At 42.4% G+C, this 20,673-nt stretch overlaps 1 protein-coding gene across 1 annotated transcript in view; it reads left to right on the top strand.

The window, feature by feature from the left end:
- Nucleotides 1–2,473: 2,473 nt before the first annotated feature.
- RGS19 (regulator of G protein signaling 19) overlaps nt 2,474–20,673 on the top strand; it is a 62,219-nt gene continuing 44,019 nt past the window's right edge. Inside the window, exon 1 of the mRNA XM_044298998.1 lies at nt 2,474–2,624. The gene's annotated coding sequence lies outside the window, so the exon portion shown is untranslated. The remainder of the gene's footprint in view (nt 2,625–20,673) is intronic.

Genomic DNA, 20,673 nt, shown 5'->3' with positions numbered 1-20,673 from the left:
TTTTATATTTTAATAGTACAGTTTTAGGAAAAGGGGGTGATTTGAATTTTTATATTTTTAAAAACTTTTTTCTTCCTTTTTTTTATTTTTAGGCCTCTAAGCAGCCCTCAACATGCAATCATCAGATTGCCATTTCTATTCAATACTGAATAGAAAGTTCAGTATATTCCAATGCAGGGCTGCCACCTGCAGGCCTGCATTGGAATATACCTGTAATAGGCCTGGTAGCCTTGTACAGGCTTAGGCCTATTACTACTAAGGCTACTTTCACACTTGCGTTCAGAGCGGATCCGTCTGAGACGGATCCGCTCATATAATGCAGACGGTGGCTCCGTTCAGAATGGATCCGTCTGCATTATATTGTTAAAAGAATTCTAATTGTGAAAGTAGCTTGAACGGATCCGTCCAGACTTTACATTGAAAGTCAATGGGGAACGGATCCGTTTGAAGATTGAGCCATATTGTGTCATCTTCAAACGGATCCGTCCCCATTGACTTACATTGTAAGTCTGGACGGATCCGCACGGCCAGGCGGACACCCGAACGCTGCAAGCAGCGTTCAGGTGTCCGCCTGCTGAGCGGAGGCTGAACGCTGCCAGACTGATGCATTCTGAGCGGATCCGCGTCCACTCAGAATGCATTAGTGCTGGACGGATGCGTTCGGGGCCGCTTGTGAGCCCCTTCAAACGGAGCTCGCAAGCGGACACCCGAACGCTAGTGTGAAAGTAGCCTAGGTAACGCCTTCCCCAATCTCAGCGAGGGGAAAATGTTCCCGCCTCTGAAGCGCTTCTCTGTGGGATTTTTTTAGCTCTCAGATGCCGTGGTCACATTTGACCATGGCATCTGAGGCGTTAAATGGCTGTGATCGCCAATCATAAACATTAGCCCATTAACTTAGAGCTGGTCTACAGTTTTCGCAGGACAGAATTTTGGCTAATTGGGACAGATTTCCAGGGCATGTGGACACATATTTGGTGTAAACTAAGCCAACAAATAGGTGATATAAAGTAGACCAACAAAGGTGATATAAAGGATGGTCTAATTTACCTTAAATTATTTTACTGTTTATGGATGTTGGATTCCTCTACTGTTTTGCAGAAGAAATTCTCAAATGATTATGCTGCTTTTCTCTACTAAAAGGGGTGGGAGTTGGGGCAAGCATAAACAATTATGTGATGCCATAACAAATCAATGAATCTCTGTACAGTATTATAACATTTTTTTTAGCGAAGTGGCTTCGGATATCTCTAATAACTACTATAATACTGCTCCCCATGTACAAGAATATAACTAGTATACTACTGTCCCCTATGTACAGGAATATAACTACTATAACACTGCCCCTATGTACAAGAATATAACTACTATAATACTGGCCCCTATGTACAAGAATATAACTACTATAATACTGCCACCTATGTATATGAATATAACTATTATAATACTGCCCCCTATGTGCAATAATATAACTACTATTATACTGCCCCCTATGTACAAGAATATAACTACCATAATACTGCCCCTTTGGACAAGTATATGAATCTAAATAGGAAGGTTTATTTGAATAAGTGACTTGAATTGATAATACAGCCTATTGTTGACCAGAAATCAGTGACATCACTGTGAAATTCTATTAAAAAGAATGGCGCTTGCACAGTATTTTTCATAGGCCTCATTTACATGCACGGGATGTCATCAGTGACAACATGGTCAGTGGTTTGGTCCAGATCAAGAGCATTTCCTGGCAACAATCTGTGAAACATGGACTAAACACGGATGCCATCCATGTTGTGTTCGTGTGTTTTCACGGAACCATAGACTATAATGGGCGTGAGGGATCTGTCAACACGGTCACAAATAGGACATACTTCTGTGATGTAACCACATACCCCCGGACCATGGCAATTCACAGATGTGTGAATACACACATTAAAATCAATGGGTATGTGTGATGTCCGTGGAAAACATGGACAGCACACGCCTGTGGCTCACCGACGTGTGAATAAGGCCTCACCTTTGTGCTTCTTTGCTGTTGCTGGAGAAATAAACATTTATACATTTTGCAATAACTGCGGGAACCAAAAAAAAAATAAGCTGATGGGGCACAAGGCTGGATGACTGGCTGATCTATGCAACCATATAGAGAAACATGAAGCCAGAAGGAGGAAGTGGAAAAGAATTGGGTACTCTGCCCCCTGCGCTGCAATCATTAACCCTTGCAGCTCCTGCAGAAACCTGTGGGTTCTCAGTAATTCTTGCTTAACCCATTAAGCCCCTGCTTGGAAGACATTGTCCTCCAAAATTGCTCATACCCTGCAAGCATTTTAGGTAGGCATGTCTAAAATTTAGCTCACATTAAAAACTATATAGAGGAGAAAAAGCAGAAATGCACTGAATTAGTCATATCAGGGTGGTTCAGAGGTGTGGCTAGAGCTAGTCAGATCTTATATGTGGACATTTAGGGCCAGATATGCATTTTAAAGGGATACAAGACACCTGAAACATGAAGATGGTTAAACTTCTACTGACTGGCACCAATCTTCCAGAATTTAGAAGGTAGTCCAAAGTTTTGAGAGTCAAGAGATAGACATCAACCAGCAAAGTGGTGGGAAGTGGCAGCGAAGGTATGATTATCTTTGTGTTGTCTTGTTATTTTGCAGTCTAATTAATTAAATTGTAACTTCGGGCAAACACTAAAAGTGGTCTGTGGTACTATTATGACTAGATGTTGAGGATCGCTGCCTGCTTTCCCTAGAACTGTGATGGCTAACCTCCGGCACTCCAGCTATTGTAAAACTACAACTCCCAAGATGCACACTTGCTTGGCTGTTCTCAGAACTCCACTGAAATGAATGGAGCATGCTGGGAGTCGTAGTTTCACCACAGCCGATGTGCCGGAGGTTAGCCATCAGGCCTAGAACTATGGCCTGCAATCTATGTTTCCCCAGCTGTTGTGAAACTACAACTACCAGCATGCCATGGCCACACGCCATAAAGGGAAACGGATATAATTAAAGGATCATGGTTGGGGAGATAGTCTATCATAAATTTCCTGTTTTGCCGCTGGAGCTTTACAACTTTGACCTGCACACTGGAAGTTGTAGTCTGGCGGGAGAGCCACAGGTTGAAGGTCAAGAGCCCAACTCATCACAATACCTGCAAATAGTGATATCACGATCTGCCCTGCCCCATGTATAAATGAACACCCTTGCTCTAGTGCAGTTGGAATATTTCCTTATATAGATATCAAGGCTATGCCGGGTTGACATCACTGTTTCATTTTCCGTTCTTCTGATACATCAGAAGCGGAACGCACAGGGCCAGTGCTATATAGAAATGCCTATTCTTGTCCACGACTGAGGACAACAATAGGACATGCTCAATATTATTTACGGGGTCGCGGAATCAACAACGGATGCAGACAGCACACAGTGTGCTGTCCGCATCTTTTGCGGCCCTATTGAAATGAATGTGTCTGCACCTGTCCCGCTATTTTGTACATACAGCCATATGAATAAGCCCTAACTTCGGCATTTGATTATTAAACTTGAAAACCATTTTAAGACAGTTATCCGAAGTCGGCTTTGGTACAGACTGGTACCTTGGTACCGAAGCTGACTTCAGAACCAAGTTTTAAGATGGTTTTCAAGTTTAAAAATCAAATCACGTTCAAATCAAAGTTATTTAGACTCATTTCGCCTCACCGGATCCCATACATTTTAATGCTTTACGGAGACAAATTTCCGTACAGCATTGAAAAAGTTCTAGGCAAAGTGACTTCGGATCTAGGATCTGACGCTCGCTTCGCTCATCCCTTCTTCACAGTATCTATCCCATGACCCAGGTAAAACTCGTAAGAGGGTCGAGAGATCAAGCTTTCAGTTTATGCCCAGACTTACACTTTCAAGATCAATCTGATAATCCAGAAAAGCTAATAATATACCTCTGCTGATAACCTGAGTGGCAAATTTTTGAAATTTGATTAGTAGTGTAAAAAATTCTGACAGTAAAGTTACTGTGCAGAGCTCACGTCAAACATTTGTTTGACAAAGCAGCCAAGATTTGCATAATGACCAAACAGGGCCCCACACGCCATCAGCGCGATTTTTACATCAGTGACAACAGTACAGTTACAGTCTATTCCAGTCACAAAAAAACCACGACAACATCTAAAGCGTCCAACGTTATATCTGATTTCCATAAACAAATGACTATTCTGTTACCATACAAATCTTTGAGTTAAAGGGGAATTACAAATTTGCTTATGCCCTGATAGATCAGGGAGACGCTAAACAGGATAACCTCAGTGGGACGAATGTTGTTTCGCAGAATGAGGAACCTGCTGTGCTCAGGGCCTGAACCTTTTCAGGTCTGGTTGATCATTTTTATGACCCTGAATGTAAAGAAACTAGAAATTAGTGAAATCCATCAACAATGCGTTGTTTATGTGGCTTAGGACTCATGGACACAAACCTATTTATTTTTGGAGTCGTCTGTTTAGTTTCATTGCTGCCCGTATGCATCACCATTCACTTCAATGGGGCTACAAAAAACGGAAATTATTCTGTGTGCGATCTATGGCTGCATATCCGTTCCTATAATTGTCCCCATTACGGACAAGGATAGGACTGTTGTATTAGGGGCCGGACGTTCCGTTCCTGCAAAATACATATTGCCGATATCCGTGTTTTGTGGATCCGCAATTTGCGAACTGCAAAGCATCCAACGGTCGTGTGCATGAGTCCTTAACAGGAGAATTTGGGCCACTTTCACTCAGTCAGTGTTTGATCAGTGATTGATCAGTGATTGTGAGCCACAACCTGGTGTGGGTTTAAAAACACAGAACAGGAGTAAATATTTCCATCATACCTTATCTCTGAGGTTTTTTTTACTACATATATCTGGCTTTGGATCATACTGGATTTTATATGCTTCAATAAAGGTGGATTTGTTTTAGAAGATCGCTTAAATTTCTCGTTCTCCTATCTGTGAGCACTTGAGCTCAGTATTTTCCGGGAGACTTCGCTGTAACAGGTGAGCTGTACTGAACTATTGCTTCTGTATTGTTTCTGTGTATGTTTCACTCCAGGTTCTATGGAACTTACTGATCAAACACTGACTGTGTGAAAGCGGCCTAAGTCCTTTTTCACTGACGTGTGCTGTCCGCATTTTCCACAAACAGCACACGTACCCATTGATTTTCATGTGTTTGTTCACACATCAGGCCTGTGATGCAGACCAAACACGCCTATTGAAGTCTATGGTTCTGTGAAAAATCACTGACAAAACACGGTTGGGTTGTTATCCATGTTTGGTCTCTTTTTCACTGACTACAGGTAGGAAATGCTCCAGAAATTAATTCGCATGAGCAGCGTCGGTGGAATACGGATGACACGCGGAGGTCAAAAACAGGGATCCTTCACAGAAATGTGAACAAGGCCTTAGGCCATAGTGCATGTTTCTGATATTTGTCACTGACCCATGGTCAGTAAAAAAAATACCGATGTGTGAAAAAAACACATTAAAATCAATGGGTAGGTATGCTGTCCGTGGAAAATGCAGATAACACATGTCAGTGAAAAATGGAAACGTGAACGATGCCTCAGGATTTATTCACACGTCAGTTTTTTTTTTATCAATGATTGTGAACCAAAACCAGGAGTGGATCTGACAGAGATACAGTATAAGGCCTCATGCACACGATTTTACGGTCCGCAAAACAGGGTTCTGTGATCCGTTTTTGTTTCCGTGTGTCTTCCTTGATTTTTGGAGGATCACCAGACATGAAGGAAAGTGAAAAAAAATCTAAGTCAAGTTTGCCTTGCAAATGATAGGAAAAAACAGACGCGTGGACGCGGATGACAATCTTGGGTGCCTCCGTGTTTTTTCACGGACCCATTGACTTGAATGGGTCCGAGAACCGTTGTCCATAAAAAAAAAAAGGACAGGTCATATTTTTTGGGCCGGCTGGAAACATGGATCACGGACGCGGATGACAAACGGTGCATTATCCGAGTTTTTAACGGACCCATTGAAAGTCAATGGGTCCGCAGAAAATCACGGAAAACGGAACAACGGACACAACAACGGTCGTGTGCATGAGGCCTAAGGGAAAGATCTGCTTTTGTCTATGTTTTTGACCCTCGTCTGGTTTTGGCTTGCAATCAACGATTCAAAACACTGACCAAACACGGACGTGTGAATACGTCTTATTCTAGGACTGTGTAAAGAATCGTAGCTCAAAATCCACACATGAGAAGATAACTAAAAGTGGTATTCTTCTTTCATTAGAGGGCTCTGTACATCATTTTTGCAGACAGCACTCCTGGCAGCAGCACTTATGCCATTTATAGCTATTGTATTGCTATAGGTCAGCATTAGCGAACCTTTTAGAGACCAAATGCCCAAACTGCAACCCAAAACCCACTTATTTATCACAAAGTGCCAACACGGCAATTTAACCAGAATACTACAGTCCAATATAGTATATCCTCCATGTACTTTATTATTTAGCTATAATTTCCGGCCTACATTCCATGTGCTGCCTGTGCTGTTCATAGTGCGCCCTGCGCTGATGAATAGCAGCAAAGATTATAGGCATATTGGTACACCATAGACTTTTTCCAGGGTGTGGGTGCCCACAGAGAGGGCTCTGAGTGCCTCCTCTGGCACCTGTGCCATAGGTTCGCCACCACTGCTATAGGTGGTCGGCTGCTGGTGTGATGGTCACGGTGAACCTTCTTTGCACGACATCAAGGTTAACCATTCAGATATTTACTGTCTGCCACCAGTCTGATAAAAGCTAATTGCTGACTGGTTGTTATGGCGTTAACAAAATATGTACCTCCCAGCCCAAATATTAGATAAGCCACTACGGTGAAACCTCAAAATGCTATTAAAATACTGATGATACTTTGAACGTGTGTCCGTTATTTAGCAGAACACATCCAGGAAGGAAAAAGAGGAAATGCGGAGATGTAATCTGACCCGGGTCACTGCCAGGATAAAGATCTGCTTGTGCTTTTTTTAATAACTTGTTACAGCTAGTAGAACAGAGAAACTGCCTGGGAAGTATTTAACAAAGATCAGAAGCCGTATATTACTGATGCGGAGTAAAGATGACACTACTAAAACATTTACAAATAAACAGCAACTTTAGGCACTACTGAAAAAACACTGCATAGTACCGTAAACATTTCACTGAACACATTGGAGGGAATTTATCAAGCCCTGCACCCTAGAAGTCTGGCTTCGAAATGTTGCACAACAGGGCGTTTAAAACTTTTTGGACTTATATGTGCAAAAACTTGCAACTTTTTGCATTTTAACAACACTCGTTCAAGTTTTGAAAAGTAGTTGGGAACGTGGGCATGTTTAGGTATGGTAATTACTTTAACTGCAGATATATAATATCCTGCTAATTTTTATTTTAAATGTCCCTCCCCATCATGCCTCAGGATGGAATACAAATGTCATATTCTCTTTACGCTATGGGGAGCCTGTCTTCTCTACCCCCCCCCCCCCCCCCCTATGAAAGTGAAAGGGGAACAGGAGTGCACAAAAATAGAGTTATGATAATGCTACTACTCACAAGCAAGAATATAAATAGTATAATACTGCCTACTATGTACAAGAATATAACTGCTATAATACTGCTCTTATGCAGAAGAATATAACTGCTATAATACTGCACACTACGTAGAAGAATATAAATATTATAATACTGCCTCGATTAACAAGAATAACTAATGTAATACTGCCTTCTATGCATGAGAATAAACTATATTGCCTCATATGACTACTATATTACTGCTTCATATGTACAAGAATATAGCCTTTATAATGTTGTTCCCTATGTACACAAACATATCTCCTATAGTATAATACTGCCTCCTATGTACAAGAATATAACTAATATAATACTGTAAGGATATGTTTTTTCTTGGCGTAGTTGTGGTTCTAAATCCTTGATTGCCTGAACGGCAGTGCAGCCTCCAATTGAAAACAATGTGAGGAGAAATCCTCACAGCCACTGGCGAGACAGTACCAAGTCCCACTGTTAAAAGCTGCTGTGTGAACTGAGCCTAATATCATTCCTACTTGCAAGAAAAGAACATTTATAATACTGCCCCCTATGTTCAAAAATATAACTACTATAATACCTTCTATGTAAAAGAATATAACTACTATAATACTGCCCCTATATACAAGAATATAACTGCTATAATACTGCCCCCTGTGTACAAGAATATAACTGCTATAATACTGCTCCCTATGTACAAGAATATAACTACAATAATACTGCCCCTATGTACAAGAATATAGCTACTATCATACTACCCCTATGTACTAGAATATAACTACTATAATACTGCCTCCTATTTACAAGAATATAACTACTATAATACTATCCCCTATAGGCAAGAATATAATTATTTTTATATATGACCTGGGGAGTTCTTTAATAAATCGTAGTAATGGCATGGCCCATGATTAGTTATGACATATCTTGCTAATTGTGCAATGAAGTAATAAGATATAGTAACATATAGTATATAAGGCTGAAAAAAGACATTTGTCCACCCAGTTCGGCCTGTTATCCTGCAATGCTACAATATCACTATATATAGTATGTACAGAAAATATGTATATATGATATTGTATTACAGCCTAAGGCCTCATGCACACAACAGTATTTTTTCACGGTCCGCAAAACGGGGTTCCGTTGTTCCGTGATCCGTGTCAGTTTTTTCTTCCGTGTGTCTTCCGTGATTTTTGGAGGATCACCAGACATGAAGGAAAGTTAAAAAAAAAAGTCGTTTTAGTGTCCGCCTGGCCGTGCGGAGCCAAACGGATCCGTCCTGACTTACAATGCAAGTCAATGGGGACGGATCCGTTTGACGTTGACACAATATGGTGCAATTGCAAACGGATCCGTCCCCTATTGACTTTCAATGTATAGTCAGGAGTCCCTATCGGAGTTTCCTCCAATCCGATGGTATATTTTAACTTGAAGCATCCCCATAACCATGGGAACGCCTCTATGTTAGAATATACCATCGGATTTGAGTTACATTGTGAAAACTCAGATCTGACAGTATATTCTAACACAGAGGCGTTCCCATGGTGATGGGGACGCTTCAAGTTAGAATATACTAAGAACTGTGTACATGACTGCCCCCTGCTGCCTGGCAGCATCCGATCTCTTACAGGGGGCTGTGATCCGCACAATTAACCCCTCAGGTGCCGCAGCTGAGGGGTTAATTGTGCATATCATAGCCCCTTGTAAGAGATCAGGTGCTGCCAGGCAGCAGGGGGCAGACCCCCCTCCCTCCCCAGTTTTAAATTCATTGGTGGCCAGTGCGGCCCCCCCTCCCTCCCTCCCCTGTATTAAATTCATTGGTGGCCAGTGCGGCCCCCCGACCCCTCCTCCCCTGTATTAAATTCATTGGTGGCCAGTGCGGCCCCCCCTCCCTCCCTCCCCTGTATTAAATTCATTGGTGGCCAGTGCGGCTTCCCCCGGCCCCCCTCTCTCCCTCCCCTGTATTAAATTCATTGGTGGCCAGTGCGGCCTCCCCTCTCTCCCCCCCCCCCCCCCCCCCAATCATTGGTGGCAGCGTAGAATTCTGATCGGAGTCCCAGTTTAATCGCTGGGGCACCAATCGGTAACCATGGCAACCAGGACGCTACTGCAGTTCTGGCTGCCATGGTTACTTAGCAATTTTGGAAGCATTATACTTACCTGCGCTGTCTGTGACTGGCCGGGCGCTCCTCCTACTGGTAAGTGACAGGTCTGTGCGGCGCATTGCTTATAGCACAGACCTGTCACTTACCAGTAGGAGGAGCTCCCGGCCGGTCACAGACAGCGCAGGTAAGTATAATGCTTCTAAAATTGCTAAGTAACCATGACAATCAGGACTGCAGTAGCGTCCTGGTTGCCATGGTTACCGATTGGAGCCCCAGCGATTAAACTGGGACTCCGATAGGAACTCTCCGCTGCCACTAATGATGGGGGAAGGGGGGTAGAGGGGAGGCCGCACTGGCCACCAATGAATTTACTACAGGGAAGGGGGGGCCGGGGGGGCCGCACTGGCTACCAATGAATTTAATACAGGGGAGGGAGGGAGGGGGGCCGCACTGGCCACCAATGAATTAAAAACTGGGGAGGAGGGGGGTCTGCCCCCTGCTGCCTGGCAGCACCTGATCTGTTACAGGGGGCTATGATATGCACAATTAATCCCTCAGGTGCGGCACCTGAGGGGTTAATTGTGTGGATCACGGCCCCCTGTACGAGATCGGGTGCTGCCAGGGGGCAGTCATGTACACAATTCTTAGTATATTCTAACTTGAAGCGTCCCTATCACTATGGGAACGCCTCTGTGTTAGAATATACTGTCGGATCTGAGTTTTCACGAAGTGAAAACTCAGCTCTGAAAAAGTTGTATGCAGACGGATCTGCGGATCCGTCTGTGCTAAAGTAGCCTACGGATCACGGACGCGGATGGCAATCTTGTGTGCCTCCGTGTTTTTTCACGGACCCATTGACTTGAATGGGTCCGTGGACCGTTGTCTGTCAAAAAAATAGGACAGGTCCTATTTTTTGGGATCACGGACACGGGTGACAAACGGTGAATTTTCCGAGTTTTCAACGGACCCATTGAAAGTCAATGGGTCCGCTGAAAATCACGGAAAACGGAACAACGGACACGGATGCACACAACGGTCGTGTGCATGAGGCCTAACACTGAGACACAAAGGCTGTTTCTAGTAGACTATTATAATTTATTGCATTGTGTTTAACTTTAGTGCTGTAAATCATTTTGTACTGTGCAAAGAGGTGGGGACTAACAGGTATACAGGTCCATCATACTGCATTGTATATTTGCCATTTTATGGTGATTTTATTTTACTAATACATTGCAGAGAGTATCATAGTAGTAAATATAGAAAAAACATCTCGGCACTCAACACTAAAAATCTTCTTTACTCCAAAATAACGATAAAAGCCCCATTGTGGTACAGGACACAGGGTACATGGAAAAGCAACGGCCACTTTGCACACGTGCGCTTCCTGTGGGCCTTGACATCGCTGAGCACCTAATACCGGTTTTGTGAACACACTTCAGGTCCAGGTGAATGTGGTGGGAGGTGGTTGCTGTGCAGATCCTTGCATTAGGAGCATGTCCTAGAGGTGTGACATGTACCTATCTAATATTGATGGTATATCTTAGTGATATGCCATCAGTGTCTGAGATATCCCAAATTCTTTAAAGAGGTTCTCTGGGAATTAAGAAAATACTTAAATATTACTTTATTATAAATATATCCTCAAATAGAGATGAGCGAATCGAAGTTGACAAAGTGGAATTCGATCTAAATTTCAGGAAAAATTTGATTCCGAATTTCCTCACGCTTCGTAGTAACGAATCAAATTTTTTCCTAAAGTGGCTGCTGCACGTGTTAGGACATGGAGCAAAGAAACTCTGGGAACGAGGGATCACCCACAATGCCATGCATGCAGCCAGCCAGCCCTGTGATGTCACAGCCCTATAAATAGCCTCAGCCATCTTGGATTCAGCCATTTTCCAGTGTACTTAGTGCAGGGAGAGACGTCAGCAGGCGCTAGGGACAGTGATAGAAAAAACTTTTATTTTGCTGTATAGAAGTTCAGGGAAAGAATAGGGAGGAATCATTCCACAGTATTGAAGCAGAACAGAGTTCAGTAGGGGAGATTACAGCCTGGGTAATAGGAACAATCCTATTACACCTTGCTGCACTGACTGCAGATCCAAATTGCCATTATTCAGCTCTGTAATTCCAGCAAACCGTTCTTGTTATTGGGGTGCAAGTGCTTTTTAATACAGCCATTAACAGGGTTTATTACAAGGAAATGTTTCTACATCTTATTTGCTCTTGTGCGGTGCAGTTATATGTTCTAAAGCTTGACTGTGACCACCTCAGGGGTCCGCCCCCTTAACAGTGATCTCCACAGTACCCCACTGCCTTAACAGTGACCTCCACAGTGTCCTCCCCTTTAAAAGTGACTTCCACAGCGGCCTGCCCCCTTAGCAGTAACATCCATATTGAACGCCTCTTTAACAGTGACCTCCACAGTGCCCTGCCCCTTTAATGATAGGGCTACACAATGACGTGTCGCGCGACATTTTGTCTCAACAATTTTTATAATGATAGGTTATGGTGTTGCACTGCTACATGTGACAAGCTGCGACTGCGACACAACAGTTGCAAAAAATCCATCCAAGATGTGCAGTGCAAAACCAGCATAGACTATCATTATAAAAATTGTTGCGCGACATTGGTGCGACATCAATGTCGGGCGACACATGTAGCAGTGTAGTTGTGCCCTATTTGTTGCGCAACACATGACGTCGTGTAGCCCTAGCCTGAAGCTGACCTACAGCAGTGAAGAAAAATGGCTGGGTTGTTAATTGAAACCTGGAGTAAAACTGTGTGTATGTGGAGACTAAGGGCCTGCGAGCTTCTATTGGCTGATAAGGGACATGTGACGGGGGATTTCTCAGGAATGGTACATCCTAGAGAGGTGAGACCTCCCCCAAGATTTCTTTCCAGGTAGCAAGGGATGTGTATACCAAGTGTTGTTGAAATCGATGGTTGCGTTTTTGAGTGATCGCGGAACATACACACATATATACGTCCTTCTTTATATATATATATATATATATATATATATATATATATATATAGAATAAAATAAATAAGTACCTGCGATAAATCTTCAGTGAATGACCATTCCTGCCTCCACAAGTGGGGGTTCTACAATTAGAGCTTTCCAGAAATCTTTTCATTGTATTTTTCCCTTACTCTGTAAATCTTCCGGTCCATACATTTGCCCTCATAGTTGGCACCACTGTCTTACTATTCCAGCTTTGAAGAAGTCTTCTACAAACAGAAAATCTGTACTATATACTGTATACAGTATATACACATTTCAATCAAGATTATGCCCTAAAAGATGGCCTATGGCGTCATCCCTTCCAGAATTCAAAGCCATATATAGATACTTGAAGAATATTCGGGATGTGTGGACCCTAAGGCCTCTTTCACACAAACAATACGGATTGTGTCAGGATGCATTCAGTGAAACTCAGTCGCTTTTTTCTGCCGTTTCGCTCAGTGTTTGCGCGGGTAAAGTCAGTTTTGTTGCATTTTTCATGCGCGTGAAAAAAAATTAAGATTTACAAACCACATCTCCTAGCAACCATCAGTGAAAAATGCATTGCACCCGGACTGCATCCAAGTTACATCCGGACGCAATGCATTTTTTCACTGAAGCCCCATTCACTTTTATGGGGCCAGGGCTGCGTGAAAAACGCAGAATAAGGCCTCATGCCCATGACCATTGTGTGTTTTGCGGTCCACAAATTGCGGATCTGCAAAACACAGATGGCGTTCGTGTGCGTTCTGCAATTTGCGGAACGGCACGGACAGTTATTGATGTAACTGCCTATTCTTGTCAAAACAGACAAGAATAGGACAGGTTCAAATTTTTTTTTGCGGACCACGGAACGGAGCAAAAGATGTGGACAGCACACAGAGTGCTGTCCGCATCTCTTTCGGCCCCATTGAAGTGAATGGGTCCGCATCCAAGCCGCAAAAACTGCGGCTCGGATGCGGACCACGGTTGTGTGCATGAGGCCTAATGAACATGCTGTGATTCTCATGCAACGAAGAACTGATGCATGAAAAAAAAACGCTTGTATAAACAGAAACATTAAAATGAATGGGTCAGGATTCAGTGCAGGTACGTTACGTTCACTTCACGCATTGCACACGCTGAAAACTCTCTCGTGTGAAAGGGACCTAAACTGTACTTGATTCCTCAAACATTGCAGCATAGACCTCCAATCGATATTTGGTACCAGAGAATCTGTGGTTACATTTATAACACACTTGTGATTTTCTGGCTATTGTGGTACATAGGAGACCTGAGAACTAATTTGTGGTAACAAAATTTTTCGCCAAACTTAAAATACATATAATTACGGTATAATAAAATAAAAAACCACACGTCTTACCTAGGGTTGTCACGATACCAACATTTTGACTCTATTTCGATACCATAAAAAAGTATTGCGATACTCGATACCACGTGAAAAAAATAAAACACCAAAAAAGCCGCGTGCATTCCAGATTTTATGGAACGCCTGGACCATAATAGAATAGTCCTAACCTAATTTTTGTTGGGACAAGGTGACTAAAAAATTTCAAATTGCACGTTTTTTTTTTTTTTTCTGTAGCGACGTTCACTGCATAGGAGATATTTTTAAATATTTTAATAGTTCACAATTTTTCGGGCGTGGCGATATAAAATATATAAACAATAAAAAAAATTACACACGGTATGTAAAATTGGGCAAGGGGGTGATTTAAACTTAATATTTTGGTGTTTGTTTTTTTAACTTTTTATTTAATACCTATTTACCCCCTTAGGAACTAGAACCTGGGATCTTTCATCCCTTGTCCTATTCACCCTGATAGAGCTCTATTAGGGTGAATAGGACCTCACACTCTCCCTGCTGCTCTGTGCACACAGCAGCATGGAGCTGACTATGGCAGCCAAGACTTTAATAGCGTCCTGGCTGCCATGGTAACCGAGCGGAGCCCCAGGCTTATACTGCTGGGGCTCCGATCAGAAGCTGCTACTGCACCACCAATGATAAACAATGCTCAGGTAGCCCGTGGCATTTAAACGATGGCCAATTGGCACTAAGGGGCCAAAGGTGTGCCCAGAAAACATCCCCCAAACCATTACACCACCACCACCACCACCACCAGTCTGCATAGTGGTAACAAGGCATGATGGATACATGTTCTCATTCTGTTTACGCCAAATTCGGACTCTACCATTTGAATGTCTCAACAGAAATTGAGACTCATCAGACCAGGCAACATTTTTCCAGTCTTCAACATTCCAATTTTGGTGAGCTCGTGCAAATTGTAGCCTCTTTTTCCTATTTATAGTGGAGATGAGTGGTACCCGGTGGGGTCTTCTGCTGTTGTAGACTATCCGCCTCAAGGTTGTGCGTGTTGTGGCTTCACAAATGCTTTGCTGCATACCTCGGTTGTAATGAGTGGTTATTTCAGTCAACGTTGCTCTTTTATTAGCTTGAATCAGTCGGCCCATTCTCCTCTGACCTGTAGCATCAACAAGGCATTTTCGCCCACAGGACTGCCGCATACTGGTTGTTTTTTCCTTTTCACACCATTCTTTGTAAACCCTAGAAATGGTTGTGCGTGAAAATCTCAGTAACTGAGCAGATTGTGAAAATACTCAGACCGGCCCGTCTGGCACCAACAACCATGCAACGCTCAAAATTGCTTAAATCACCTTTCTTTCCCATTTTGACATTCAGTTTGGAGTTCAGGAGATTGTCTTGACCAGGAACACAACCTTACATGCATTGAAGCAACTGCCATGTGATTGGTTGACTAGATAATCACATTAATGAGAAATAGAACAGGTGTTCCTAATAATTCTTTAGGTGAGTGTAAGTAGAAACATGCAATGGTGATTTCCTCATCTCAAACAATTTATTGAAACAAAAGCCAACAACAGTGGTGGGTATACCCCACAAAAATGTCTCGTCATGTGGCCTGGAGCATCAATTACAGCTTGACAACGTCCTCTCATGTTGTTCACAATTCGACTTATTGTCTGCTGAGACATGACATCCCACTCTTTCTGAAGAGTGGCCCTCAGGTCATTGAGGTTGTGAGGTACAGAGTTACGAGCCTCTAAGTGGCATCTCAGCTGGTTTTCAAGGGGATTAAGGTCTGAAGAAAGTGCAGGTCACTTCATTTGAGGTACCCCAGTCTCCAGCAGTCGTTCCCTAATGATGCAACCTCGATGAGCAGGCGCATAATCATCCATGAAGATGAAATTAGGCCTGTGTTGTTCATGCAGAGGCACAATGACTGGATTAATGATGTTAGTCAAGTAGTATGGGCTTGTCACTGTAACGTTCACAGTGGAGGGCAGTTCTGTATTGGCTAGACTCACCTGCCCACACTGTAACACCGCCACCACCAAGGACTCGTCTGGTGACAACAGTGGCTGATGCATAGCGCTCTCCTTGACGTCTCCAACATCGTTAGTGGCCATCATTTCTGCTCAGTGTGAATAGACTTTCATCAATGAAAAGCACTGAGGCCCACTGGTCCCTCCGTCCAGTGTAGATGCTCTCCGACCCATGCAAGACGATGATGCCTGTGGTCAGGTACCTTTGCAGGTTGTCTAGCACGCAGACCACTCTGATCTAAATAGTTTCGAATGGTCTAACATGACACGTGGGTGCCTCCCACCTTCCTTATATGTGCCTGGAGTTGTGTGGCATCATCATCCGGTTCCACAGGGCATTGTTCACAATAAAGCAGTCATCAGTGTGGGATGTGGTCAAAGGACACCCACTTCTATGCATCTCTGTGACTCTTCCAGTCTCTCTGTATCTCTGTTGCAACCTGCTGATGACACTCTGTGACACTTTAAGCTTAGTGGCCACTTCCGTCCAAGAACATCCTGCTTGAAGCCTCGCAATGGCGAGGTACTGTTGATATATTGTTAGGTGTCGTCTTAGGCCCCTTTCACACGGGCGAGTATTCCGCGCGGGTGCAATGCGTGAGGTGAACGCATTGCACCCGCATTGAATCCTGACCCATTCATTTCAATGGGGCTGTGTACATGAGCGGTGATTTTCACGCATCACTTGTGCGTTGTGTGAAAATCGCAGCATGTTATATATTCAGCGTTTTTCACGCAGCCATGGCCCCATAGAAGTGAATGGGGCTTCAGTAAAAACGCATTGTATCCGGAAGCAAGTGCGTTTTTCACTGATGGTTGCTAAGAGATGTTGTTTGTAAACCTTCAGTTTTTTATCACGCGCGTGAAAAAAAGCATCAAAACGCATTGCGCCCACGCGGAAAAAACAACAACTGAAAGCAATCGCAGACAAAACTGACTGAACTTACTTGCAAAATGGTGCGAGTTTCACTGAACGCACCCTGAACTAATCCGTCACGCTCGTGTGAAAGAGGCCTTAGTCTCATGATGTCAAAATGTGAACAGCATGATGAGGAGGACTGTTTAAATACCAATTCTAATTGAACCAGTTAATTAATTGGGTGATTTATGGATCAAACACCTGTTGTGAATTTTACCGTTAAGCTCCTTGTTAAAGAACAGCAAGTTGTGCAAAAAGTACTGAAACACTGAACAGATGGACATGTGCATTCAAAAGTTTAGAGAAGGTCACATTAAGTTCACCTGTAAAGGTTAGAGTGCATTTTAGGTTCATCCTGAAATTTCACCCACAAGCCAAATATCCCTAACTTTTTGTGAGTAGTGTATAAACATGGGACCAACACAGATTTCTTCAGCTGCCAAGCACACATGCAAAGGCTGGCCAGTTTCATAGGTACAAATCTGCTGACAGATGCCCTTTAATTTAAAACGCCACCTTGTGCACACAGTGTAAGGGTACGACCACTCGGTCAGGTTTCCTTCTGCAGTTTTGGAGGACAAAATTAGGAGTGGATCATGAAAGAAGAGTATGAAAAGGACAGATATAACTTCTCCTCTATTTTTAAATTCACTCCTGAATTTGGAGGGGGTTTTTTGTACCTGAATTGAAACACGCTTGAGAAGTGACTTCCTGGATGCAGATATAATTGTGGTTTTCATAGAAATCAATGGGGAGGCAGGAAAACCTCAACCAAAAACTCTTCAAAAGCTACTAAAATCTCCCATAAAACTACCCCCAAATTACAAATCTGCCACCAAAAACAACCTGTTTTCAGCCACAGATTTTTCTGCTGTGGATTTGAGCCATGTGAACATACCCTAAGAATTTCTGTATTAAATGTATTTTCTAATCTTATGGACAGACAGAATGAAGATTCAGCTAGTCTGGATAACTAAGTGCAGTGGGGAAAGTTTTCCAATAAGATATCCTTCATGAATCCATGAGTCTTCATTCTGCATAATTATGGTGGTACATCTGGAAAGGTTTTGAACTTAATGATGGGTTCCTGTTTCCAGGTTGCATGGTGATCTCAGGCTCTGCCATGGAAACCCAACCCATGGAGCCCCCAATGAACGGTTCTTGTGCTGACGTTGCTTCTAGAGACAGCATCCAGATAAACTTGTTTGAGTATTCTTCAGCTTCAGTGAACAATATGGTTTAATATATTCTTGTAGGCGTCAGATGAACAGTTTGGTAGAGGAAAGAGGTTCTGCATCGGCGCAAAATCACTTGGTGGAAGCAGTCTTATAGATGTATTCTTCTTTTATTCAGAAACAACGCGTTTCGGGGATTAGAGGTTCCCCTTCATCAGGTTTCACAAACATATAGTGGGTATTGTGGCAAGAACATATTTATAGATAAATTCTTTCAAAAAAACCGCCAAAGGATGCACCTGGGTGACGCCCCTTATGGGAGGAGCTATCCTCAGGTGTCATCCAAAACATATGGGTGTACAAATCATACATAACATTCAGTTATAGTGACACAATGTGTACAGTATAGTGGCTTTGATCGCTTCCTTATTATATTAAAATTCGCTGCCGATTGCTTAAATAAACATAACATAAACATAAACATGAGATTCGGTTCCCGGTCATGTGATCGCTATTGCAAGCGTCACATGACTCGGGAGGTATATGCTGTCTTCACGCCGCTGGCATCTAGCCGGGCGGAAGTAGCAGTAATGTTGCGATCCCCCTGCCGGCGCATGCTCACATGGACACTCTGAGCTGGCAGCCGAAAACCAGAGCAGGGGGTGTCACATGATCGTATAGTGCGGTCATGTGACCTGTCGTCTTTCAGCAGAGTTCATTCCTAAGCTGTAGCAGTCTATCGTATTTGGTATTCATGTGAAAAAGAAAACCTGTATCTTCGGTTAGAAAGCTAATTTCAACCCGGTCTATGCACTCTATATATGTTATGTGTAGGGAAATATTTAGTATATATTAGCCACTGATTAAGAGATATTATAAAATGTATACAAATAAAAGACCTATTCTGTATATATATAAAAACATATAGGATAAAAGAGATAAAAATGTAAAAGTAAACGTGTGTATATATAAATAAGGGGGAGGGGGGAAGAGATTGAATCTATATGTATCTCAAGTATAGACCATGAAAAATATTTATATCTATATATATAAATGTATATATATATATAACGGTGTAGACCCATGTATAGGAAATGTGCATAAAAAGTGTAATTTAAAGAGTAATAAATAATAAATATAAAATATAATAATAAAATAAAGAAAAAAAAAAAAAAATATATATATATATATACACATATATAAATATATATTAAAAAAAAAAAAAAAAAAAGTTCTTTTATATATATATCCTTTCTCTTTAAATATCCTTTCACTTTATTTAGAGGTTTATTTCGAAGGCCTCATTGATCAACAGTTTGGTCATTCATGAGACATTCCTCTAATATTTCCTAATGCAATAGATAGCAGGACTGTAGTATGTAGCAGTGTGTTTACCTACAGTGTCGGGCTTCAGCGTGTACATTGAGCGCATGTGCTGGAAAATACAGACCACATACATGACCCCTATGGGCCTGACATATGCCAAAGGAGTGTCCTTTAGGCATCCACCAGTATAGCATATGTCACTGCTCCCACTGTATAAGAGAGTGCAGTACATTTCACAATGATGGCTTATGGTTGCTCAGGGTGGATTTGATTTAAATCAAACTGATTTAAATCACGATTTAAATCACTAGTCAGTAAGGCTTGATTTAAATCATAGTTTTCTACATAAAGACAAATTCTTCAAGTAGATGAAGATTTTTAGAATAACAACTTTTCATATTAGGTTGATTCTGTATTCATAGGTTTGTAGAAGTTAGGATTAAAGTCTTTTTCTCAACTCTGTTCATGTTATAAAATGTTTGTTGTGAAGAAGAGGCATGTGATCTCTGCTGAGTCAAATTCAGTTTTGAGAACTGCAAAAGTAAACCAAGCATCTGTGATAATATCTTGTAGGCAGAGAAACTGCCCAATAATCTTACAAAAACCTCTGGAAGAGCATGACACTGTGAAAGGACAAAGGGGGAAACGAACTCTCCTTAGGGAGAGAGCACCTTAATCAATGTGAGGAGACATAGGCCATACATGCTCCTCTGGAATTCTGGGAGGGAAGAAATGCAAATGAGCTCTTAACAAGCTTTGCCTCTAATGCCACCAGATGTAAGTCAATATTCAGCTCTTAAAATAAGCCTTGAGACATGACTTGGATATTAAAGGATAACTGTCGTATTTATTTATTTTTTGGGAGTATTGGATTGTGGTGATTAATATCACCTTGGTGGCCATATTTAAACTTTTCACTGTGTATTCAATTACCCCTTAATTCCACATTTTTATTCCCTGTAGTGCCTACTTTTACTTCTGCTTAAAATAGGGTTGCTAGGCATAGTCCGTCTGTCTGTTGATAGACGGAGCACGCAGCGTGCAGGGTCACATTACTGACAGCCAGGGACTGTAAGTAAATGATTAAAGCCAGGTCCTCCCCAGCAGCTGATAACAGTGCCTGGGCTGTGTGCACTTCTCCCTGTCCCTGCGCTTGGCAGACGCTCCCTCACTCAGCAGAGCTGGAGAATGCA

Source organism: Bufo gargarizans, chromosome 6, assembly GCF_014858855.1.
Source record: "Bufo gargarizans isolate SCDJY-AF-19 chromosome 6, ASM1485885v1, whole genome shotgun sequence".
In the NCBI taxonomy this organism is placed as follows: Eukaryota; Metazoa; Chordata; class Amphibia; order Anura; family Bufonidae; genus Bufo; species Bufo gargarizans.
Note: the sequence above shows the minus strand (reverse complement) of the source record. Positions and strands in the feature narration are given on the sequence as shown.